The following is a 24181-nucleotide window of genomic DNA, read 5'->3' as shown; positions in this document are numbered from 1 at the left end:
GCAACCTCTTCGACCTCAGCCGCAGCAACTTTTTCCTAGAAACATCGCCAAAGGCAAGGTTAGCAAGGGCAAAAATGAACTGTCGGGACTTCATCAAGATCAAAAGCTTTTGCACAGCAAAAGAAACAGTCAACAAAACCAAAAGACAGCTGACAGAATGGGAGAAGATATTTGCAAATGACATATCAGATAAAGGGCTAGTATCCAAAATCCAAAAAAAAACTTATCAAACTCAACACCCAAAGAACAAAGAATCCAATTAAGAAATGGGCAGAGGACATGAACAGACATTACTGCAACGAAGACATCCAGATGGCCAACAGAACATGAAAAAGTGCTCCGCATCACTTGGTATCAGGGAAATACAAATCAAAACCACAATGAGATATCACCTCACACCAGTCAGAATGGCTAAAATTAACCATTCAGGAAATGACAGATGTTGGCAAGGATGCGGAGAAAGTCCTACCAACACTGTTGGTGGGAATGCAAGCTGGTGCAGCTACTCTGGAAAATAGCATGAAGTTTCCTCAAAAAGTTGAAAATAGAGCTACCCTATGACCCAGCAATCGCAGTACCTGGTATTTACCCTAAAGATACAAATGTAGTGATCCAAAGCATCCAAATGTTTATAGCATCAATGTCCACAATAGGTAAACTATGGAAAGAACCTAGATGTCCATCAACAGATGAGTGGATAACCAAGATGTGGTGTGTGTGTATATATATATATATATATATATATATATATATATATATATACAATGGAGTATATACATACATATATGTGTGTGTGTGTATATATATATATATATATATATACAATGGAGTACTATGCAGCCATCAAAAGAAATGAAATCTTGCTATTTACAATGAAGTGGATAGAACTAGAGGGTACTATGCTGAACGAAATAAGTCAATCAGAGAAAGACAATTATCATATGATCTCCCTAATGTAAGGAATTTGAGAGGCATAGTGGGGGTTTTGGTGAGTAGGGAAGGAAAAAATGAAACAAGATGGGATCGGGAGGCAGACAAACCATAAGAGACTCTTAATCTCCCAAAACAAACTGAGGGTTGCTGGGGGGAATGGAGATGGTGGTTGGGTTATGGACATTGGGGAGGGTTTGTGATATGATGAGTGTTGTGAAATGTATAAGCCTGATGATTCATAGACCTGTACCCCTGGGGCACATAATACATTATATGTTAATAAAAATAATTAATTTTTAAAAATCTAAAAAAAAAAAAGACATTAAGTCTGGGGGTGGGTGGGTAGGTCAAGTGTCTGTCTCTTGACTGGTTCAGATCATGATCTCAGGGTTATGGGATCAAGCCCCACGTCAGGATCCTGCTTGGCGGGAAGTCGGCTTGAGATTCTCAGATTATCTTTTTCTGTCTCCCTCTGCCCCTCACCACTGCTCTCTCTATCTCTCAAATAAATAAACCTTAAAACAACAACAATGGAGTGCCCGGGTGGCTCAGTGGGTTAAGCCTCTGCCTTTGGCTCAGTTCATGTTCTCAGGGTCCTGGGATGGAGTCCCACATCAGGTTCTATGTTCAGCAAGGAGCCTGCTTCCTCTATCCCTCTGCATGCTTCTTTCCCTACTTGTGACCTCTCTATCAAGTAAATAAGTAAAATCCTAAAAAAAAAACAAAAACAAAAAAAATCTTAAAACAACAATAACAACAAAGAAGAAGAAGTTAAGTCTAATATATGTTGACCTGTAATAGTTACTCTTTTTCTCACAATTGTTTTTTTGTTTTTTTGTTTTTTATCTTATTTGTTTGGGGTGACAAAAATCACAATAGGCAATTTTATTTGTAGAATTTGATCCAAAAGTCCAGAAAAAATAAATAAAAGGATCTTGAGTCTCTATTATGTTTGTACACAAAATAAACCAAAAATAAAATTTACCATGAGGTCATTTAAATGTATTTGCAAATGGTCTGATTAGGGAAAAATGATTTACAACATGGGAAACTTCTAACAACCAAATACTTGAATGCACTGCACTTTAGGTCATCTAGACTATGTTAGCATTAATGAACAAAGTGATAGGTCCAGAATGCATTCCCAAAACCTCTTCCTCAGTGCAGACTTTGATAACTGTCTGTAATAAAAAACACCAACTCCTGTTCATTATATTAGATGGTCATTTTGTCATTTTTCCTCTTGTGATGATGAATCCATTTTAAACACTTCAATTTTGAAAACACTCCAAATCCACAGAAAACACTCCAAAATTCCATCCTTACATTTGCAGGTTGTACAATGATATCCAGCCATGTTCACACTGAGATGCTACGTCTTTAAATGCCACAGCTGTCCAAGCAAGTTTTTCTGATGTCACAGGTAATGTTATCAGCTGGGTCACTGACACAGTGGGGAGAGCAATGCCTTCCCAAGATGGCTATGTATTCACAGCTGAAATTGGAGCAAGTGGTCAGTAATCTACCTCTCCTTCCAGACACTGGCACTGCTGGCAGCTGTGAGTCCAGTTGTCTCCACTTTGATAGAGCTTGTGTCCATTTAGATCTAAATATTGACTTGTGACCCTGGTGTCACACTTTGGGCAACAGAAAAGTTCAGCATTTGGATTCCAGCAATGACAAGCTATCTGCTGGCTGATTATCTTTTGGTTCTCACAGGAACAGAGAGAACACCAGCCTATCGCACTGCACTTCTTCATTGGGACAATCACCAGGGCAGGAGAGCCCAGATAGACAGAGACAATTGAATTCACTTGCCAGATTGATGGAGGCCAGGGAAATCACTCCAACAGGTATGGGTTTTTAAGGCACATTCATCAGTGTTAATACAGGACTCCATCATCCTAAAAACTGCTTCTGCACTCACAGCGGTACAAGCCCGGCAGGTTAACACAGCAAGGATGATTGTGGCACTCAGCGATTCCTCCTGTACATTCATCAATATCTTTCTTGCAGTGGCTTCCTTTGAATCCAGAGGACAAATGCATTTTTTAGGAGCCATGATATTCCATATCTGCTATGCTCTTGGCAGAATACCCCACAAATGGTCTTGTTCCCCACTTAACCCAGTTTGTAGATGCAGCTGTGTCTCTGGACAGTATTGATGCAGATGGCATTCCCATCACAGGTGTGCTGCCTGTGGCCACATTCACCCCATTTTGTACAGGAGAAGTCATCTACAAATATGTATCCTTGGACACAGTCACAGCGGTGTAATTCAGGCAAGATGACACATAGAGTATTGGCAGTATTGACAGTAATGCATTTGAGCTGCATACTCATCAATATTCTCATGGCAGGCAGAGTCTCTCTGGGCACAGATGTTACTTTTCTTGCACTCACAAGTGGCTTTTGTATTCTAGTTTTTGCATTGTAAGTTTTCACCACATTTAACTCTGTCTACACAAAAGTTATAACCTCTACTGCATGTGACCCTTTTCTGAGCAGTTCAAAGGAGCGCATGCTTCTGTAACTTTTATTAAAACTCCACCTCAGCATTCCCAGCAGCTCTAAGTTAAGATCCATTGGCTCTTCTACAAGGACTTTTCCTGTATAGATGCATTTTGGTCAGCAGACTTTACAGCACCGGCTGACAATGTACATGGGGAGGGAGTCTTGGGAGCAACTGAGAGAGGGATAGGATGTCCTTCGGCTCTCCACAGCACCATTCGGCATGTTCAGTTCCTGCAGTGATTACCATCAACCCAAGAGACTTGGTCTCTGCAGAAAAGTTGACTCACCTGGCAGATCTTGCTAAGACAGTCTTCCAACTGACTAAGTCTCATTACTGCATAATTTAGTTTTGTACGCATCTTGGCCAAAAGTTCCTGAAAGTCTGTGACTCCTTGTACCAAGCTTAAAAAATCATTGCAAGCTGTACGAGTGTGATTCCAGTTCAGACATTATGTTATGTATTCATTTGGCATAAAGATGATATTCCCATCTTGGACGAGTCCTTTGAATAAGGCACGCTTTTGGTTTTGCTGACCAATGTGACCTTGTTCCAACTGTCCATCTACCATCCAGTATGGAAGTGCTTCAGTCCTGGGATTCCCGTTATGTACATAGTGTTATTGGATCTCCTCCCTCAGACCATTGCTCTCCAGTTCAAAATAGCTGTGTTCCAGTTCTTAAATAGACAGTACCAATCCTAAAGTCAATGCTTTCTGCTATACAGTGGCCAAGAAGAACAGCTCTTATTCCAGAACAGCTGAATTAATTTCTTACTCACATGAGGGACTGCATGGATCTCTCTTTGTATATCTTGCCTTCTCCGAGTTTCCTCTGTTCTTGCCCATTTCCTATACCTTCAAAGTCAGCAGTGTAGCATGTTAAACTGTCTGTTTCTATCTTCAGGCTGTGCCTCTCTTTTGTCTTCACTATTTCACAATAGGTTCCAGTTTCATCCAGAACATTCTCAGAGAATGTGTACATCCCTAGTTTTGGTAGAACGCCTGATCATTCCTCAGGGTCAGTCAGAAGAACAAAAATCACTGTAGGTATTTTGAACAAAATGGGGTTTAACCTTGGGAATTAAAGACTTACCAAACCATCTGAGGGACTAGGAGAACAAATGTCAAAGAAGCCCCTGCAAACTTTCAGGAAATCTAGAAGTGCAAGGATATTGGGAAGGCCACCTCCATTGACCTTAGCTGTTTCACCCAAGTGAGTGTTTCTCAGAAAGGAGGATGTGTGTAAGTCACTGGTAAAACTTTACAGTAACCATCTCCCAATCGCTACCTGTCTGCCCATGACTATCACTGAGGAATAATAGAATTTTTTTCCATTTTATATTTCAAAGAAAAACCTCTCATTGGAGAATCCTACCTAAAACCTGCTGGCTAGGGATTCTGACAAATGTAGTTCCCAGGATCCTCCCCTGCAATGGAAGGGAGAATTGAGAAAGAGGGTGGGCATGAAGCTGAGTCAAAATATAAAACCAGGCGCATGTAGATTAGGCATATTAGGGGCGCCTGGGTGGCTCAGTTGGTTAAGCGACTGCCTTCGGCTCAGGTCATGATCCTGGAGTCCCAGGATCGAGTCCCACATCGGGCTTCCTGCTCAGCAGAAGTCTGCTTCTCCCACTGACTTCTCTTCTCTCATGCTCTCTCTCTCTTTCATTGTCTCTATCTGCCTCTCAAATAAATATTAAAAAAAATTAGGCATATTATTGGCTCTGTGATAAAATATTGTATGTCTATAAGCCTCATACTCAATTTTAATTTTGTACTCCCAAATAAAATTTCAATTAGATTTCTAGCACTTATATCTTGAATATGCCTTTTTTCCACCAGAATCAGAAAGTACTTAGGGAGTTCAAAGGCAACTAAGCTCTGAAAAGGTACTGAGAAACTGAATATACAAATGGAAAATGGATAGACCATATGTAAAATAGAACTTGGACTCACAGCCTATAGCAAGCTGCCCAGGAAACCAACCCCTCTATGTACAGTAAACAACCCAGAAAGCCAGCCAACTTTAAGACAGACTTAAAGGAAGCCAGATTGCTATCTCTAGTGACAGTTCAGGAAGCTAAAAAAGAACTTTTGTAACAATCAGCCCAAAATAATCAGGACTTGATCAATAACTGACAGCTTCCCTGATTCTTGTCCCCACTTCCAATTTAGGATCAGGCAGAGAAAGTCAAGTATAGACCCTAATCAATCAAGTAAGATGCCCCACTTCTAGTTAGCCAGTCTGCAGCTTCTGCATGCCAACAACCTCCAATCAGGACACACCTGAACATTTTCCTTTTGTCCACTCTGAAGGTTTCCCAGCTTTGCTTTTTTTTCATTTGGTTGATTTTCTTTATTTCTACAATATTGATCAAGGTAGGGTTTGATCTAAAAAGAAACTATATCTTGCAAGGGAAATAATGCATGAGCTTCTAGGCACCAAATTTCTCATATGGAGCAGGCACAATGGCACAGTGGTTAAGTGTCTGAGTTCTAGAATCAGAAAACTAGACTTCAACTTGTATCATTTTCACTGTCTATCTATATTCTTTGGACCGTTGAGAGGATTAAACTAGGTGATGGTTGTAAACTACATTATCTAACTTCGTGTTGTCATTATCTTCTCTTTCCAATCTCATGAAACTCCATTCTGTTCATCACATAAATTTTCTCTTTATCCACGGTCCTTCCTCCCTCTGACCCTTCCTGAGCTCATCTAACAAGAAGAAACCAAATAAATCTTCCTCAACTGTTAATATCTCAATCTCATTCCCCTACTCAAAAAACTCCAGGGCCTTTAAAGACATCCATAATCTACTTTCCACATCTTCTCAACACTCTCTGACAAGAATGACCTTCCACTCTAGCCAAATGCACATATTCAATGGTCTAGAGCTATCCCACAAAATCCCATGCAAGTGACTATTTTCCCTCCATTGTTCATATTTGAAATAAACTACACCTTCTTTCTTAATATCTGAATTTTACATTTTATTTGCAGTCCAGCTCAAATCCTCTCTTTCCCATTAAACCTTATCAGACAACTGCATTCCAGAACATGTTCTTCCTCTCTCGAGTACTAAAGCTTTTATTTGATTCATTGACTCATAATCTGATTTGCAATAGATACAACTTTTCATGTATGTATATCAAAACCTCACTGAGAAAATAATATTTCTGAAGGCAGGGCCAGTAGTGTATTCTTTTTTTGTGTACTGCCATATACTTAAGCATAACGACTGTAATTGTTATCCAGAACTATGTTTCTGGTATTGTGCCAAACGCTTCATTTTATCAGATTTAATTCTCTCCAGAACTCTTGAGGGAGGGCTTATAATTAGCCATTTATCAGGCAAGAAAATTTAAGTACAGAGTGGTTGAGTTATTTGCCCAAGGTCACAGAATTAGTAAGATGGATCTGAACCACCTAGGTATCTTGGACTCCACAGCTTAGACTTTTAATAACATTTTGTGAATTGATTAAACATACTGCTTTATGAAATCTTACTGGATATACACATAAATTCCTCCATTTCCAGTGTCTCCATGGGAAACCCAAATATGGGATTCATTTTAGAGATCAGGTATTTCTATAGTAGAAACAATTTCCTAAGACAGTTTTCTTTAATCTTTGTGATACAAACCTTGAAATAATCACAAAGGCATTAAAAAAGTACATTTACTTCACCATGCAGGTTGTTCAGAATTGAAACAGTACAGAACAAACCACGTGAGGCCATGCAACATCTTTCTATTTGCCATCCACTCCTATTTTAAGCAGAATTTGGGTGCCACTAATCACCCAAAAATTTTAGGTAGGTTTTATGATACATGTTTTAGGTCCCAGCTAAAAAGAAGCATAGTTATTTGTAGCAAAGATCAAAACTAATATAAATCAAATATTGAGTATTCCGTAAAGCTTTATTGTGAGAGAGGGTATTTTTTAGCTTTTTGATTCATTTGTTTTTTACCTTGTCTCTTTCAATAATCTTGGTATACATTCATTTTTAAAATTGTGTGGGGAGGTAGAAGCATGGTGGGGCTGGAAGAAAACCTTCACCAAAGTATCTTACAGTTTTAAATTCTTTGATCAGAGAAGCATATTAACTCTCTTCAGTCTTATTGAATTAAAACAAAAAACAAAAGCAAAAAACCAAAAAAAAAAACCATTTGAATTTTAAACCTGACCATTGAAGAATAATAAACTGACTTGGCTCTTTCGGCAATCCATGGTAAAGGAAAGCTGGGAAAATCTAATCCTGACAAAGAAATTCTAATTCAAAGAGGGTAATGTTAAACAAAGATTTTTCTCAAAATACACTTAAAGTATAAAGAGGCCATATCTTTATTTTATTCTTGTTTGTTCTATAAAAATAAAAATGTATGGAAAGGAAATGAAAATTTCAATCAACTTTCAGTGGTAATTAAAAGCAATTGTAGTCCTCAGGCTGTTTCTTTCCAATATGATCCAGTGATCAGAAGGAATTGGAAATGATTACATTTTAACTAGAAACACATTTCTGTCCAGAACTGAGCTTCGAAGCATGAAAAAGGCACAGTGGTGGCCCCTGTTTGTGTTTCCATCTGGGGCTCTAATTTGAACTTCAGTGATTATTCTGCCAGACTTCTGGCTGTGCTAAGATCCAGAAAGTCAAAGCCAGCATATTCTTGTATGCTGTTTCAGGCAAAAAAATAAAATTGCACCAATTACCATGTTTGCATTTTGTAGAATGGCTCTATTTAAATCGATTATAGGTTAAACAAGAGCGTTTGTAAAATTCACAGCTCAGAGTTAATCTGGCTTTATTCCAGGGCACCCGATCTGAAAAGTAAGTGATTGCAAGCACTCTTGGAAAAAAGTTAGCAATGGCCTATAATGGAAAACAGTCTGAAACAATTAAATTTAGCTTGCTTTTCAAATTAAGAAATTCATCTCATCGCTGGCCTTTCACTTGAAAGATTTCATCAGATCCCATGAAAAATGCTTATCTTTTTCTGATATTCAGTTAGTGCTTCCAAAATGACATCATCGTCAATGATAAGGATAAAAGCAATGAAAAATGTAATGCCTCTTGCCAGGAATTACTTGGTCATAGAAAGCACCTAAAGGCTGTTGTAGTTACTCTAACTTCACAGCTCCTGGAGCTGGGAATTTTGTTTTCTATGGCCAGGAATGATGCAGTCATAGAAATATTGAGGGGGTGAAAGGGGATATCTTTGTGGTCCCTAAAGAGCTTGGCAACTTACTGTATTTGGCGTGAAATATTCAGTCCTTTTATTTTCTTATTCTAAACACACATGAATCTTTTTGACCAATGAATCTCTTCTCCTAATTCTTATTCTGAGAATCTAATCATTACTTGGAACTTTTATATAAAGTTTTAAATGATGATGTCATTCTTGGGGTTTTCAAAATTTCTTTAGATGGCATGAAAACTGACTGCCTATACAATAACAGAGTAAGATCCTCCTACCTCTATCTATAATCACTCAGAGATGTTTTATTACCAAGTCACTTTCCTCAAAAAGATAAAGGGGAGAAATGCTCAAGTGGGAAAAGCAAATTAAGATTCATAGGAACAACTTAGATGCTCTCAGATGTCATATTCTTTTCATTTATTTCATTTCACTTCACCAAACTTACATAATACTTCCTGTGTTCCGGGTACCCTTCTCAACACTTCACAAATATTAATTCATTTAACTTATACATAACATCATAAAGCAGGTGCTATTATTAACCCCACTTTACAGGTAACACTGAAAGAGAGGTTAAGTAATTTGCCTAAGAGCACACAGTTGGGGAGACAAAATGAAGTTCTGCAGTCCATCTCATGTTTATAAGGAGCCCTGATGGTGTGAACAGGCATAAGACCCACAGAGACCATCAACAAAAGCTGTTCAATGGCATGGACTTTGAGAGCAAATGGTAAAGTCATTTTGTATTTGGTTGTATGAATTTTAAAGCTTAGAGGTGATTTTTTTTTTATGTTTGTTTGGTAAAAATTTCAAATGCCAGCATAAAATCTCTAGCTGTATATTATGAGAAAAATATACATAAGTCAGATGATTTGTATGTCTGGCTTTTCTTATTACCATATGATAGCAAGGCTAGATCTTTAAAATGCAATACTAAGATAAAAAAAGAGAAAACTATATATAGATATAAGTAACTATATATATCACAGTACCATTTATGTAAATCTAAAAATATATGCAATATAAAGCCATAATATGTGTCTTATGAGTACATACACAAAACCAAAAATGGATACATAGGAAACACATTAGAAGAGTTTAAATAAGAGAGGAGCAGAGCTTTAGAGGGACCATTAATCACAGACTGAGATTTGTAATTAACTCAATTCCCTGGCCCCAAGGTCTGAGGCGAGGAGAAAGCATTTATCTGTTTATGCATGTGTGCACAGAGTCCTCTTATCTAGGTAGGCATTCATGCCAACAAGAGAAGATGAGACTGTTTTCTGTGTCGCTGGTACTCATTATTTTATTATACAATAATCATTAACCCTTGAAGCAGCAGTTCTTCCACATTTGGGGCTCAGGATTATTTCACGCTGTATAAATTATTAAGGACTCTAAATAGAGTTGACAGCCTAAAGAGAGATGTCTATACATCTTTTGTGTATTTATGTCTTTTGATATTTATCATATTAGAAATTAAGACTCAAAATATTTAAGTACTTAATAACTTAAAAATAACAGGGACAACCTTATTACATGTTTATATAAATTACCTATTTTTAATGAAAAATAATTATATTTTCTAAGACAGAAAAATCTAGCAAGAAGGGAGTCATTTATACACATTTTTACAAATATCTCTGGTATTTGGATTAACTAAAGATAGTTGGATCCACATATCTGCTTCTGCATTCTATTTTTGCCATGTGTTGCTTTGGTTGAAGTATATAAAGAAAATATGACCTCACACAGGTGTATAGTTAGAAAAAGAGTGTTTTAGTGGCCTTTCAGATAATTGTGGATTTTATTTTTTGACATGACACCAAAACCTGACAAATTATTAATGGTTATTACAATGTGGAATCAGAAACCTATCAATGAACTTTTTGCACTGTGTTACATTAACATTCACTGATGTATGTTATATTTTGAATGGATCGTTTACACATGCATGCTTTGTAACAAATTGGATTGATCATGAAAATTACAGGTTCACTGAGTGATGCATATCTTCCAAATGTTGACACATTTCATTAAGCAATATCAAAACATCACATTTGTTAATATTCACGTAATAAATGTAAATCTCATCCTAAAATTCCCTTTTAAGCTGGGGAAAGCTTCAAGCTTACAGTGGTAGATACAAACTTTTCCAAAATTTGAATTTTCATTTGAAAGCTTAATGTTATATTAGCACTTAATAACAATCACGTTTAAAGTGGCATACCCACTTTATTCATTTTTTGTAAAGATTTTATTTATTTATTTATTTGAGAGAGAGCAAGTGTGGTAGGGGGAGGGGCAGAGGGAGAGGGAGAAGGAGACTCCCTGCTGAGCAGAGAGTCTGAAGCTGAGCTCCATCCCAGGACCCTGAGATCATGTCCTGACTGGAAGGCGGACAGAAGGGACGGAGCCACCCAGGCGCCGCACTCCCCACTTCGTTCATTTCATTTTTGATAAAATGATGGTTTGTAGACATACTTTTAAGTAAAAGTGTTACTCAGCCTGCAACTCAAACAATGGTTTTTCCTGTAGACAACTATTTTACTTTGGTATGCAGAAGGAGTACTTAATGTGTATAGAATATTTAAAAGACAGGTAGTCAAGGGCTGAAATATCACAAATTTTCACTGCTTAAGAATGTCAAGGACATTCTTAAGTAAGACATCATTTTTTTTTTTTAACAGTGAGTACATGCCAACAAAGAACACAATGTCTGATGCTATTGACTTGATTCCTGCAAAAACACCAGCAGATTTCCCTACCACCAGCACATAGTAAATAGAAAATAACATCTTACTATCATTATGAAAATAGTTTTGATGTCACAGGATCCTCAGCGGTCCAGAGACTGCACTGTTACTCTACAACATGAGATCTATTCAAACTCAGCACCTAAAGAATTTACATTCTAACTGTATCCAAAAATATGTAATGAAATCTGGATAAGGTACCTCCTGAGACTCCAGTAAGAGTGAATCCAGAATTTTCAAGACCATCTGTTCCTTAATTAATCTTGTTTGCCTTAGTGATGTTTGGAGCATTGATTTATTTATTTATTTATTTATTTTCTGCTTTAATATTTTTAATTATCTTAATTTCATCACCTTTCCACACATGACAACATAAATGTGGTTTTTAAAAAATTTTATTTATTTTGATAAACATAAGAGTTCATATAACTTTCTGAATTAGTTTTTTTTTTTTTAAGATTTTATTTATTTATTTATTTATTTGACAGACAGAGATCACAAGTAGGCAGAGAGGCAGGCAGAGAGAGAAGGGGAAGCAGGCTCCCTGCTGAGCAGAGAGCCCGATGAGAGGCCCCACCCCAGGACCCTGAGACCATGACCTGAGCTGAAGGTAGAGGCTTTAACTCACTGAGCCACCCAGGTGTCCCTGGAGCACTGATTTTTTTTTTAAACATTTTATTTTTATTTATTTGACAGACAGAGATCATAAGGAGGCAGAGAGGCAGGCAGAGAGAGAGAGAGGCGCTCTGCTGAGCAGAAAGCCCGATGCAGGGCTTGATCCCAGGACCCTGGGATCATGACCTGAGCCGAAGGCAGAGGCTTTAACCCACTGAGCCAACCAGGCACCCCTGGAGCATTGATTTTTAAAAAGACAAATATTTAAGTGAATTTTCAAACTTTCTTAACTTCTTATTCCCAAGGACTTCACACTTCCACGGTGAGATTACCTGTTAAATCAGTGGACAACTCTTTTGCTATATGACTTATTCAAAAGGTAGTTCTGAGGCTGTTTCAGAACTGAGCTGGGTCACTGATCAATACTTAATCAATTCACTAAATCGATTTTTTGGAGTTGTCCACCTAATTCTGGTTCCCAGTCCATCCCTACTACATTTAAACCTGCAGAAACAAAAGTGTTCCTTGCCACAATTATTCTAGTTCTTGCCCTTGAAGCAGACTCACAGGCTCCTGAAATTGGTACTCTGAGGATATTTTCTGTTTCTGCACCTGCCTCCTCACTACCCACCCTTTACTTTTAGTGGTTACAGAGTGTTCCTGTATCATCCAGGTAAGGAAAGTACGTTTGCCTTATAACATATATTATGCATCAAGAACACGAATAAATCCCAGCTCATTTTTAGTCAATTAGCACTTCTTGATAGCCTCATGAAGACCCTGGACTGATGCAGCGGATTTGGGAGTAGGAAGAGCAACAACATTATAAAGAAGTTGAAGTTATAGGGCTTAGCCTCCATAAACTGAAAACATATTTGAGAGAAATAGCTCAGACTCATGTGAAAGGGCAGTAATGAATGAAGGCGATATCCACTGAGAAGTCAAATGAACCAAGTCAGTGCTCTTCCTACAACTCCAAACCCACCCCAGGTTGCATGGCCTTTGCATTTGATGTTCCCTCAGCCTGCAAATGTCTCCCCTCAGTGCTCCACACTTTATGCATCTCTCTGCTCAAATGTCACTTTAGCAGGGAGGACTTCATACTATCTAAAATAAAATCTCTGATTATCTGTTTCTTACCCTGTTTTATTTTTCTTTACAGAAGCTACCACATCTGATATACATTTATTTCTTTGCTTGATATTGTCTGCTTCACTTCATCTCAACGTTGGTTCCTAAGGGCAAGGACTTAACTGTTCACTGCTCTATCTCAGGCCTAGACAGCTCATGGTACATAATAGGACACAATAAGTGTTTGCTGCTTGAATAAATGAGTGAATGGTATAAAAGCTCAGAGTGGGGGAGGAGATAAAAGCTCAGAGTGGGGAGACGAGTTCAGTTGTACTAACCAGGTGGCAAGGAAACATTTGGTAGTCTGAGGTTTGAGCTGGGCTTTGAAGGATGTTTCTCATATGCAAGGCCAATGAGCAGAGTAGTCTACCTGTTATATAGGACTCAAGCGAAATGCCATCTTCTCAAGCAAGCCTTGTTGGAGCTCTAGGACTGGATGACTTGCCACTGCTTTTGGTCCCATAATTCTCCATGTTCTCCCCTATGTTAGAGTTCACACTAATGTATTTTATCTCTTACCTACTTGTCTGGCCACCCCCATAGAATATTAACTCTGGGATGAGAGGAGCAATGTATATTCAGCCATTGCATAGATCTTGCTACCTCCTAAAAATACTAGTTGACTGCATAATTTATTAGCTAAGCAGTAAGCTCAAGTCGAGGAAAACATAATATGGACCAAACCATGGTTTGTGGAGCTGAGACACAGAATATAGGTTTTAAGCAGGGGGATGCTACAGCAATCTATTGCTTTAGCAAGGCCAATATGAGCATGTGTCCATGATGAAGCAAGTGAAAAAATAATTAGTCTGAAAGACAAATTGTAACCGTATTGCAATGCTCGAGGCACAAAATAATAAAGGGCTGGACAAGTCTGGTAGCAATGGGAATATTCACAAAGGAACAAATGAAGCCAAATGTCACTGATTTGATATTAAGAGCAACCGTAAACGAGTGCACATCTTAAGCCTAGATGACTCTGAAAGGCTGATGCGATCACTCTAGCCCGTGTTCCAAGCCTTCAGCCTCTTAAGAAAAGAATTTTTTGGCAAACTATTCACTGTAATGGCATAATTTCTTTATTTTAGTATACTTAATGGTAGACTCTGTCAGAGTTCATTTATACAACCCCTACTTGGATATTAAGCTTTTAAACAAAACTTTAAAATTCTAAGATTAAATTTCTTTCCTGATTGCTGACAGTTATCTATCTATGAAAAGAAGTTAATTTGTAGGAGGTAAAGGTAAAGATAATAAAATATTAAATTTCATCAAATTCTTCTTTGAAAGTATCACAGAATTCAGGGCTTCAAGAAACCTCACAGCAGTTAAAGCAAATAGGATTTCCTTCTCATGAGAATTATCTAAAGCTGCATATGGGCTCAGTGATTCGTGGGTTAGGCTAAGGCAGGGGGTGGAGGAGATGGGAGAACAAGTACCAGATTTTTTCCCTCTTCCTCCCTTAGAGTTCAGGTCTGGTGCCTTCTCTTTTGCAAATAAGCAAGTTGCAGAAAGTGGAGGAAAATGATGAGCTACTCAAGGTCACAGGGCTGATCAGAGGCATAATTAGATCTAGAACTCAGATCTCCTGACTTTCAGGTAAGAAAGCAGAGTTTAAAAAAAAAAAAAAAAACACTGGGTGGCTCAGTCTTCCAGGGTCCTGGGATTGAGCCCCGAATCCAGTTCTCTGCTCAGAGGGAAGTGTGCTACTTCCTTTCCCACTCCCCATGCTTTTGTCCCCTTTCTCTCTATTTCTCTCTATGTGTGTGTGTCAAATAAATAAATAAAATCTTAAAAAAAAAAAAAAAGCAGTGCTTCTTAATAGGAAAGGTAAGCTTCAGAAACCAAGGAACAACCTTGGTCTCCCATATCTCCTCCCAGCCAAGAGGAAAACAAGCAATGAATAATCAGAAGTATTTTGGAGGAGATAACAGGATATAAAAAGTCTGAAATGTTAGAAAATTCATGGGAAGAAGAGGTTCAAATGTAAAGTCCCAACAGGTTTCATGCCAATTTTCTTGTTTGTATTCTGAAACTGGATCTCTATCATTGTCGCTTGTATTTTTCTAACGAAAAGCATATGTGGTTTAGGATTAGGATATTAGATCTATCCTTTCCATGCTTGTGCAGTTGCATTTTTCAGCTTCAGATATGGATAGATCCAGGGGTTTTTATGACATCATTTTAATTTAGTCTTGTTTTTCCTTTTCTCATCTCTGATTCTTTTCTTCAGTTTTTAGAACTCTTCACATGGTGGCAAATTAGTCACTATCCTATCTTCTTAACAACCAGAGCCAAAGGTCACTTTTCAAAGTTGCAACAAATGCCTCCCAAATTGAATTTCACTGGTTTTTATTATGTCCTAGGGCCTTCTATGAACCAATTTATTGTGATTAAAGGAGTGATAATTGACCAAACATGGGTCATGGGCCCATAGATGGAATGAGTATATGGGTCAATTACATCCAAATTTCACAGACCTCAGTAAGAAAGAGCAGTTTTCCTAGAGAAAAATCAGGATTTTAGCTAAAAGAGAAAAAATAGGTGTTGGGTACACCTTGATGGCAACTGTCCACTATACCAGCTAAACCCAATTCAAGTCAAAGTGGATTCTCTCTAAGGAAACGTGATTGGAATTGGACCCGGGATGTTTTCATGAAATGAGGCAACTATACAGGTCCTATTCCACTCCTCTGCCTTCTTTTCCTCTCTCTGCATATCCTTTCTATTCTTTCTGAACTATTTGTTCATCTTAAGTGGAATGTTTGCTTTCTTCTAACTTCAGTTTGTCAGGCTTTAACTCAGTAATAGCATCCCTCACTGTGCTCTTTTAGCTTCTGCATTGACTGCTAATTCCCCCATTCTCATTAGTTTCCGAATTCCAAATTCCTAAGAAACGAAGGTGATTGCTTAAAACCACTGTGTGCCCACATCAAAGGTGAAATGCCACAGGCTAGACATTACAATCTATGGATTGCCTATCAGCCCAGTGCTAGTTCTTATTCTAATCAGTTTAATGAAGGTAGGAAAAAAATGCTTTCAACCCCGTTGGCCAGATCATAAGCAGTCAAATTTCCTTTAGCAAAGTGAACTGGAATAACAGCTTTTGTTACCAAACACAGTATTAACCTCGTAATTTCAGTTTCCTATTTTTACTTTACACCTTCTAGTACCCTTTCATCACCCACTCTCCCTGCATTCTTCCCTGGGAAAACATGCAGTCAAAAAGGGACTACTTTATCTTTCCCAACCACAAATCCACCAACCCACAATGCTATCTAAGGCTGCACCCATCACTTGTGCTCTGAATCCTATCCCACTCCGCTTCCCAAGAATTTTCCTGTAACCATTATCAGTTTCCTAAAATACATTATATATTTCTCTATGTCTTTATTATCTGTGCCTTGCAATTTATGTCTTTCCACTAGAAAATCAGCTCCTTAAGACAAGATCCTATGTGTTTAATTTAACACTATTCTCTGAACCTATATTAGTGATCCACAATTAATTTTTGTTGTTTGACTAATTTGAGCATAGCAGCTGCTCAAAAAAATATAACTACACTTTTTCTTACTCCCTTCCCTTTAAGTTCATTTTGCATTTATTTGGGAATAATTTCTGTTTAGAGAAACTTCACTATAAACAATACAGATAAAAATCTATTTGGTAGAAAAGCATCTTTATTTTGTTAATCTTGAAGATAACTGATACACTGATATGTATATGTTTTCCAAAAAGATATGTGTTTTCCTAATGTATTTTTCAAAACCTGTATAGCTTAATCAGTAAGTCCAGAATGCCCTCAAATTGAGCAGCTTTCAGTTATGTATATTTTGGGATTAACATTAAATCAATGAAATGAAAAAACTTCCAAGGAGCTTACAATCTAGTAAGATAACCAAAGTTGTGTATAGAAGGATGGTTATCATACTTTGATATGAATTTGGTATTTAGATTTGAAATAATCTAAACCCTTATCAAAATACTAGTCAAATAAATTGCAATTAGTTAAGAAGACTGTTTATTGCAACATTTGTATAATAGCAAAAGACTAGGAAGAACCCAAATGTCCATTAATTGTGGACTATTTGAGTAAGTCTAGAGTAACAGCAATGAAATGAGTACCATGCAGCTGTGATTACAAAGATATATCGTTAAATGAGAAAAGCAATGTGTATGGTGTGTGTATTCTATGTCATTTTATAGCTAAGAAATACAGGGACAATAAATATACACACACAGGCACAAGAATATACCTTTTTTTTTTTTAAATGTCAAGATAAACCAAAAGCTAATAACAATGGTTAACTTTAGATGAGAATGGGAATTGGGTAAAGAGTTAGAGAAGAAAGTAAGATCTTTTCAAAATATTTTGTAGATTTTACTTTGGAAACAAATAAATGTCCTGCATAGTCCTAAAATAACAAAACTTAAATACTGCACCCTAAAATTAGAAAGCTAAAAGAAAATAATAACCTTTTTTTTTTTTTTAGTTTTCTGGGTTAAACATCCAGAAAAGAGTTATTTCAAAGTGACTTGAAAATGATAACTTTTCTGTATATCCTTGATAAGATATAGTCTAAGAACAAAATAAATGCAAAAGAAAGCCTTCTAAATAATCAAAATTCTACTCAAAAATAATAATATTAATATTAACATATTGTCCTTTTGAAATTATTATAAAACAAATAAATAATCATTCCATTAAGAACCAATTATATCATTCCATTTTTGGTGAAAGTGGAATAAAACAAATATGAATCAAATAAGTAAAAATCCTAAAACCAAGATTTGATTGGGAAATATTAGTATAGACTTCTCAACTATTTTCATAGCTTTGACTACTGAAAAGATCTAGAAATAATGGTCCACTCAGCAACTAGACTGGAGATTCTAAATACCATTGTCTATTAAAAGGAACCTTGGAGAAATGGCAGATTCCAGATCTAGGGCAGGAAATATACAAGATGAACATGGAGCATTTCTTTACTCTCATATGTCCTGAAAAGAACTCAGAAACTAAGTTGAAGATGCTCTAACCACCCAATGATAAGACAATTTGAGCATAGAAAGGAAAAAAATAATAGGAGGAGACTTAGTAAAGATGTTTTAAAACCATAAAATAATACTTCTATAATACTTTTGCAATAATACTTTTTAAAAAGTCCATTGGTGAACTTCACTAGGTGTTAAGGACATAGCTCATTATTCTGAATTATAAAGGAAAGAATCAAGCATTTATATGTCTTTCCTATACTTCAAGGTAAGAAAATAAATAGTTGATGCAGAAAAGTTGTCCTTTATAGAAAAAATTTCATCTAATAAATTAAGTAATTATAAAATTGGATTATCTCAATTTTGTAACCCCAATGAAATAGTTGATTTAGGTGGGGATCATAAATATTTGCTCAAATTGCTAGGTGAAAATCTGATGAGATGCAAAGATTTGGCTGACATTACTTAAAAAAATCAGTCAGTCACAAAAAAGAGAGACAACTAAGCACATGTCCTTCCTGATATGATGCAATAGGAAGTAGACAACCCTATCTTTGAGGTATTCCTAAAAAAAAGAAAAAAATTAAATGTGATTCTGATCAATTTATAGAAATAAAGGGACTGAGGAACACAATAAATGATACCACAAGAACACAAATTAGCAAAATTCGCAATATGAGATACTCTGTAAGTTTTCTCAATAAATATGTGAGTTAAACAAACAATCCAAAAAATGAATCTATATACTAAAAGGACACTGGATGGGCGCCTGGGTGGCTCAGTCCATTAACTGTCTGTATTTGGATCAGGTCATGATCTCAGGGTCTTGGGATCGAGCCCCTCATCGGACTCTCTGCTCAGTGGGGAGTCTGCTTCACCCATTCCCTCTGGTGCCCCTTACCCCACTTGGCTCTCTGGCTCTATCTCTCTGCCAAATAAATAAACAAAAATTCTTTAAAAAAAAGTAAAGAACACTGGAGATATAACAATAGAATGCAATATATAAACCTGCTTGGATCCTCATTAAAGCATAGCAACTGTTAAAAAGGAGAGCAAAAAAGGGAGATAGAACAGAAGTAACATGTGATATTCTCAATACCACTATTACCTTTTTCAGAAGTGATATTATTTGGAAATATGTTTTTAAAAAACCCAAAGAATCCTTATCTTGCTCAAGTTCATAGTATAGTATTTATAAAAAACTGGGATGATAGCTGATAGCTATTGAAGCTGGGGGATAGGTGCACATCAGTTCATAATAGTATTTCCTCTACTTTTTATTTTTTATTTATTTTTAATTTTTAAAAAAGGTTTTATTTATTTATTTGACAGAAAGAGAGACAGCAAGAGAGGGAACACAAGCAGGAGGAGTGGGAGAGGGAGAAGCAAGCTTCCTGCTGAGTAGGGAGCCTGATGAGGGGCTGGATCCCAGGACCCTGGGATTATGACCTGAGCCAAAGGCAAACACTGAACGACTGAGCCACCCTGGCACCCCATCCCTACTTTTTATATGTTTGACAATTTTTATAATAAACATTTGAAAAAGTTATCTCAATATATTTTCTCTGTTTTCTTTCAGTTCTTTCTGGAAAACTATGACTCATGGAAATAAAGGACAATGAAAATCCCTTTTCAGAACAGTATGAAATCTTAATGAATTTCATAAGCATTAAATCTTCTCTACCCTCCATCAGTTATTTTGAAAGAAGACTATTTCACACATCAACTGTCATGAAATATTTATATAATGGACCTTGACTAGTAGGTTTTGATTTCGCATGAAGGAAATACAATAAGTGAGTTAGAAAAAAAATATGGATTAAAAAAAAAAAACAACACAGATTGGTTTCCTCTAAGGTAACGTTCTATTAATTTGACTCTCAGTAGGTCTAAGGTATATTCTACAATTTGCCAAAATCTATCACTATATAGTGATTAAAATTTTGATTTTTTTCCTATACAGTCAAAACAATAGAATATCTTTCTTTAGACTGAAATCAATCCCAAATCCTTCCAATCTTATTTTTTTTAAAGGATTTATTTATTTATTTGACAGAAAGGGAAGTCTCTCTGCACATACAAGCAGGGGGAGCGGCAAGCAGAGGGAGATGGAGAAGCAGGCTCTCTGCTCAGCAGAGACATGGGGCTCCATCCCAGTACCCTAGGATTCTGACCTGAGCCTAAGGCAGCCGCTTAACCAACTGAGACACCCAGGCATCCCCCACCCCCAGTCTTATTTTCTACAAGTCTGTCATCTGTCCTATCTCTGAACTGACAATGGCTTGGCCTTTCCCAACCAAATAGACTGACATCACCATCTTGAATCATGAAGATATCTTATCTCTCCTAGGTAAATAGAATAAAACGATTCAGAAGAATGAATGAATGCACTGCAGCAACTAAGGATAACTAAAACACACTTTACACAGTTCCACATTTCTACTAAGCAGAAAAGTAAAGACAACAGTTAACAAATGAAAGATGAAATGGAAGTGTGATGTTACCACCAACACGTTCAGAGAAACTCCTAAAAATTGCATATCATGTCTGAATGAAGGCAGAGATTTTTTTTTCATATATGGAGATTATGCGCATGCACACATCTGTGTAGATTTTCACCGTACGGGCAGTATCACAGAATCCCTGAAAGTTCTGCCTTTTATTTTATTCTGAAAAATTCTTAGAAAGGCAATGGCCCTGTGATACTTTGTAAGCAATACAACAATATGTGGAATAGTTGTAACTCTAGGGATCTGACTTCTTGGGTTCAATTACCAACTTTACTATGAACTAACTGTGTGGCTACGGGTATATTACTTATGTATCCCGTGCTTCAGTCTTTTCACCTGTGAAATGAAATTTTTTAGCCTTGAGACATAATATCACTTTCTTCCTAGGTTTTCATGAAGATTTTCTTAATGAATGAATGACTTAATGAATGAATGAATGACTTAATGCATGGCATGGCACAGGTAATGAGGTAATGAGGCATTGCACCTGGTGCATAGTTGCCAAAGGGAAAGGCCCTATCATGCTGACATTTTTAAAAAACTTCTTCCCATATTTCATTCATTTAACAAAACAATTATTGTGACTCTACTATATGCCAGACTTTTTACTATGCTATGGTGATAGTATAGGATATTACTTTTCATTGTATTTACTATTAAATTTGCATCATGGGGTGTGTGGAGGGAGGGAGGTTATTTCTAAAAACAAGCCCAGTTAATTTTAATACAAAGCAGTGATTTCTGTGAGATTGTCCTTATGGGAAGTGCAGACTGAGGTGCTGAAGAAACATTGTGCTCCATTATATTAAAAAATTTTCAAAGTTAGTTGTAAAGTGATAGAAAAGGAAAGACTAAACTTTGGATTAGTGATTTCCTGACAGTTCGCCTTAGGTAGTGTCACTCATGGTTATGAAGTCTTTATCCATTTTCAGTTCATGGACATTTTAAATCACTATATCTGGGTTGAACCTCTTCTTTTCAACACAGTATGTCATTGACCAATCCATCATTCATTGATTCCTTTCTCCATGGTAACAGAATCTTAGCTTTTAGCCGGGCACATTGTCACCAGGAGTAAAACACTACACTCCCCAATCTCCTTTGCTGCTGGTAGTGGCTACCCACCTCTGTTCCAGACAAAGAGAATCAACTAGAAGTATGTGGGACTTCCAGGAAATTTTCTTGAAGGGAGTGTGTTGGAGCTGCCTCCTGGAATGTGGATATAATAGCTGGAGCTAGGTGCCACCTGGACCACAGAGCCACATCCTGAGGATGGCAGAGTGGCTGGACAGGAGTCCAAAACCTGTGTGACTCTAGACCTGCCTTGTCAGCCCAGGACTTCTCACCTCCAGATCTTTTCCTGGGGGTTATACATAAAGTTCTGGCTGATTTTCCTCTTAAGGTTTTTGTTTTGCTTTGTTTCATTATTTTTGTCATTGTTTTCTTTATTACATGCAGTCAACCAAGACCTTTAGATAGGATCAGAGACAACAAACATTGACTGAAAAATGCATTTTATTTGTTAAAGTCTGTGCCAATTCCTAAGTAAGTGAGAGGAGAATCACAGACTTGCAAAAAGATGCTTACTTGAGATTGTCACAGATGAAGAAAATATATCAACCAAGTAAAGAAATAAAAGCATACAATTTTGGGAGGATTATGAGAATCAATTAATGGCCCTGAAGCATCATTAATATATTACAGTGTAAAATAGTATACAGAGATTCTTAAGAGACTTCAGACAAAAGAAGTAGATAAAGTGAGAAGAAAGGACACCCAGAGATATTGTTAATGGTTCTGGAGCATGAGGAGAGGAAAAATTTATTCAGTTCTTGGGGCTTGAGAAGGAGCCAAAGTATTTTGGCAGCTGAGCACTGAAAGTCAGTAATCTATAATAAGTGAGAACCACTGCAACAAAATTGTTCCTAGAATGAAGCCACTCTGAATTTAATAAGGGAAACGTTCCCATCCATACTGAGAATTATTAATTTAATGGCAACCTTTTTTATTTTGTTTGTTTCACCAGTTATGGGTCAAGGCATGCACACTGATTTATGTTCTAAGAAATTGTTGGTTTTTCTCTTTTGTAATAGCAAATGCAAATCTAATGCAATCAGCACTAAAAATCCCGTTAGTCTGGCTGACCTGGAATTGTCTGTCAGAAGCTGATTGATGGGTCTCATGTTGTGCTTTGTGTAACAGCCAGAGCATGCAAAAACACTTGCGTCCACATTGTGGCTGATCCATCTCTTCAATAGTTTATTTTTTTTAATAGATTTTTAATTGTACAACATATCTTATACATATATGCAGCCCCTTGCTATTTTCTCGTTATATTGCAAGCAATAAAGAACTTTCAATATTCATCTGGTGCAGCCCCCTGGTTCAGGTAAAAATCAGATTGAAAATGCTGGGTCTGGTGATTATCTATGAAGCTTTAAGGCAAAACTCCTCTATTATAGAACTCATAACTAACTCAGTAGTCCAGTCTGTTATTTTACTGCTAAGCTTGCTAGAAGGTCTTCTTTATACAAAATTTATTTTTTATTTTTTTAAAGATTTTATTTATTTGACAGAGAGAAAGTGGGAGCGAGTGTGTGCACAAGCAGGGGAGCAGCAGGGAGAGAGAGAAGCAGGCAGATGGAGAGGGAGAAGCAGACTCCCTGCTGAGCAGAGAGCTCAATGTGGGACCCCAGGACCCCAGGATCATGACCTGAGCCAAAGGCAGATGCTTAATCAACTGGGCCACCCAGGCACCTCCTTTATAAAAATTTTAAAATATATACTGTTTTAATGTATTTTTTCCCTCTTGTTTGGTCTTCTGTGAACACAAGCACTAGCTGATCAGAGTCTTCATGAAAAGCTCCTCTCCTTCTTAAAAACAAACCAGGTTATCCTTGATCTTCTTAAAACTCAACAGCTTCAATTCTTTTGACTTTTTTCATATATCATTTGCATATTTGTGATTCTCTTCTCTGTATCTGTTCCAGTTTTTCCACATTCTTTTAAAAGTCTGAGGCCTCAAACTGGGCACATTGATCTGATAAGCATCTGACTAATATGAAGTATGAAAGAAAGGTCATTTCCCATATTTATAAAATATATAAGGTATATATATATATACACACACACACACATATATATATATATATATGGATTTTTCATCTTTAGCACATTTATGTGCACACACAAGTACACACACATGCACACAAACACACACAAACACCAAAGGGTCAGGGTTTAAGATTGGTGGGTTTAAGAATACAACTGAGACTTCATCCCTTTTAACCTCTATTTTGGTTTTGTATGTGCCACCTGGTTTATTGTAATAAGAAGGTTGTGAGCAGTAGCTATGGTTTAGAAATATTCAAAACAGTCTGGGAACTACTTCTAGGGAAAGATAAGGAATACATAATATAAAATTGACCTCTGAGAAAGTCTGATAAATTATGGTGAAGAGCTCCAAGATAACTGAACATTTACTATGTGCCAAGCACAGGGCTCACCTAAGTCTTACAACAAGTGC

At 36.9% G+C, this 24181-nt stretch overlaps 1 protein-coding gene and 1 pseudogene across 6 annotated transcripts in view; both read right to left on the bottom strand.

Annotated features, from left to right (window-relative positions):
* The window catches only part of LMNTD1 (lamin tail domain containing 1), a 486089-nt gene that overhangs the window by 229893 nt on the left and 232015 nt on the right, over positions 1–24181 (bottom strand). The gene's annotated exons all lie outside the window — the stretch shown is intronic.
* Positions 2205–3027, bottom strand: LOC122892196 (annotated as a pseudogene).

Source organism: Neovison vison, chromosome 12 (assembly GCF_020171115.1).
Source record: "Neovison vison isolate M4711 chromosome 12, ASM_NN_V1, whole genome shotgun sequence".
Lineage (NCBI taxonomy): Eukaryota > Metazoa > Chordata > Mammalia > Carnivora > Mustelidae > Neogale > Neogale vison.
This window is presented reverse-complemented; position numbering and strand designations above follow the sequence as displayed.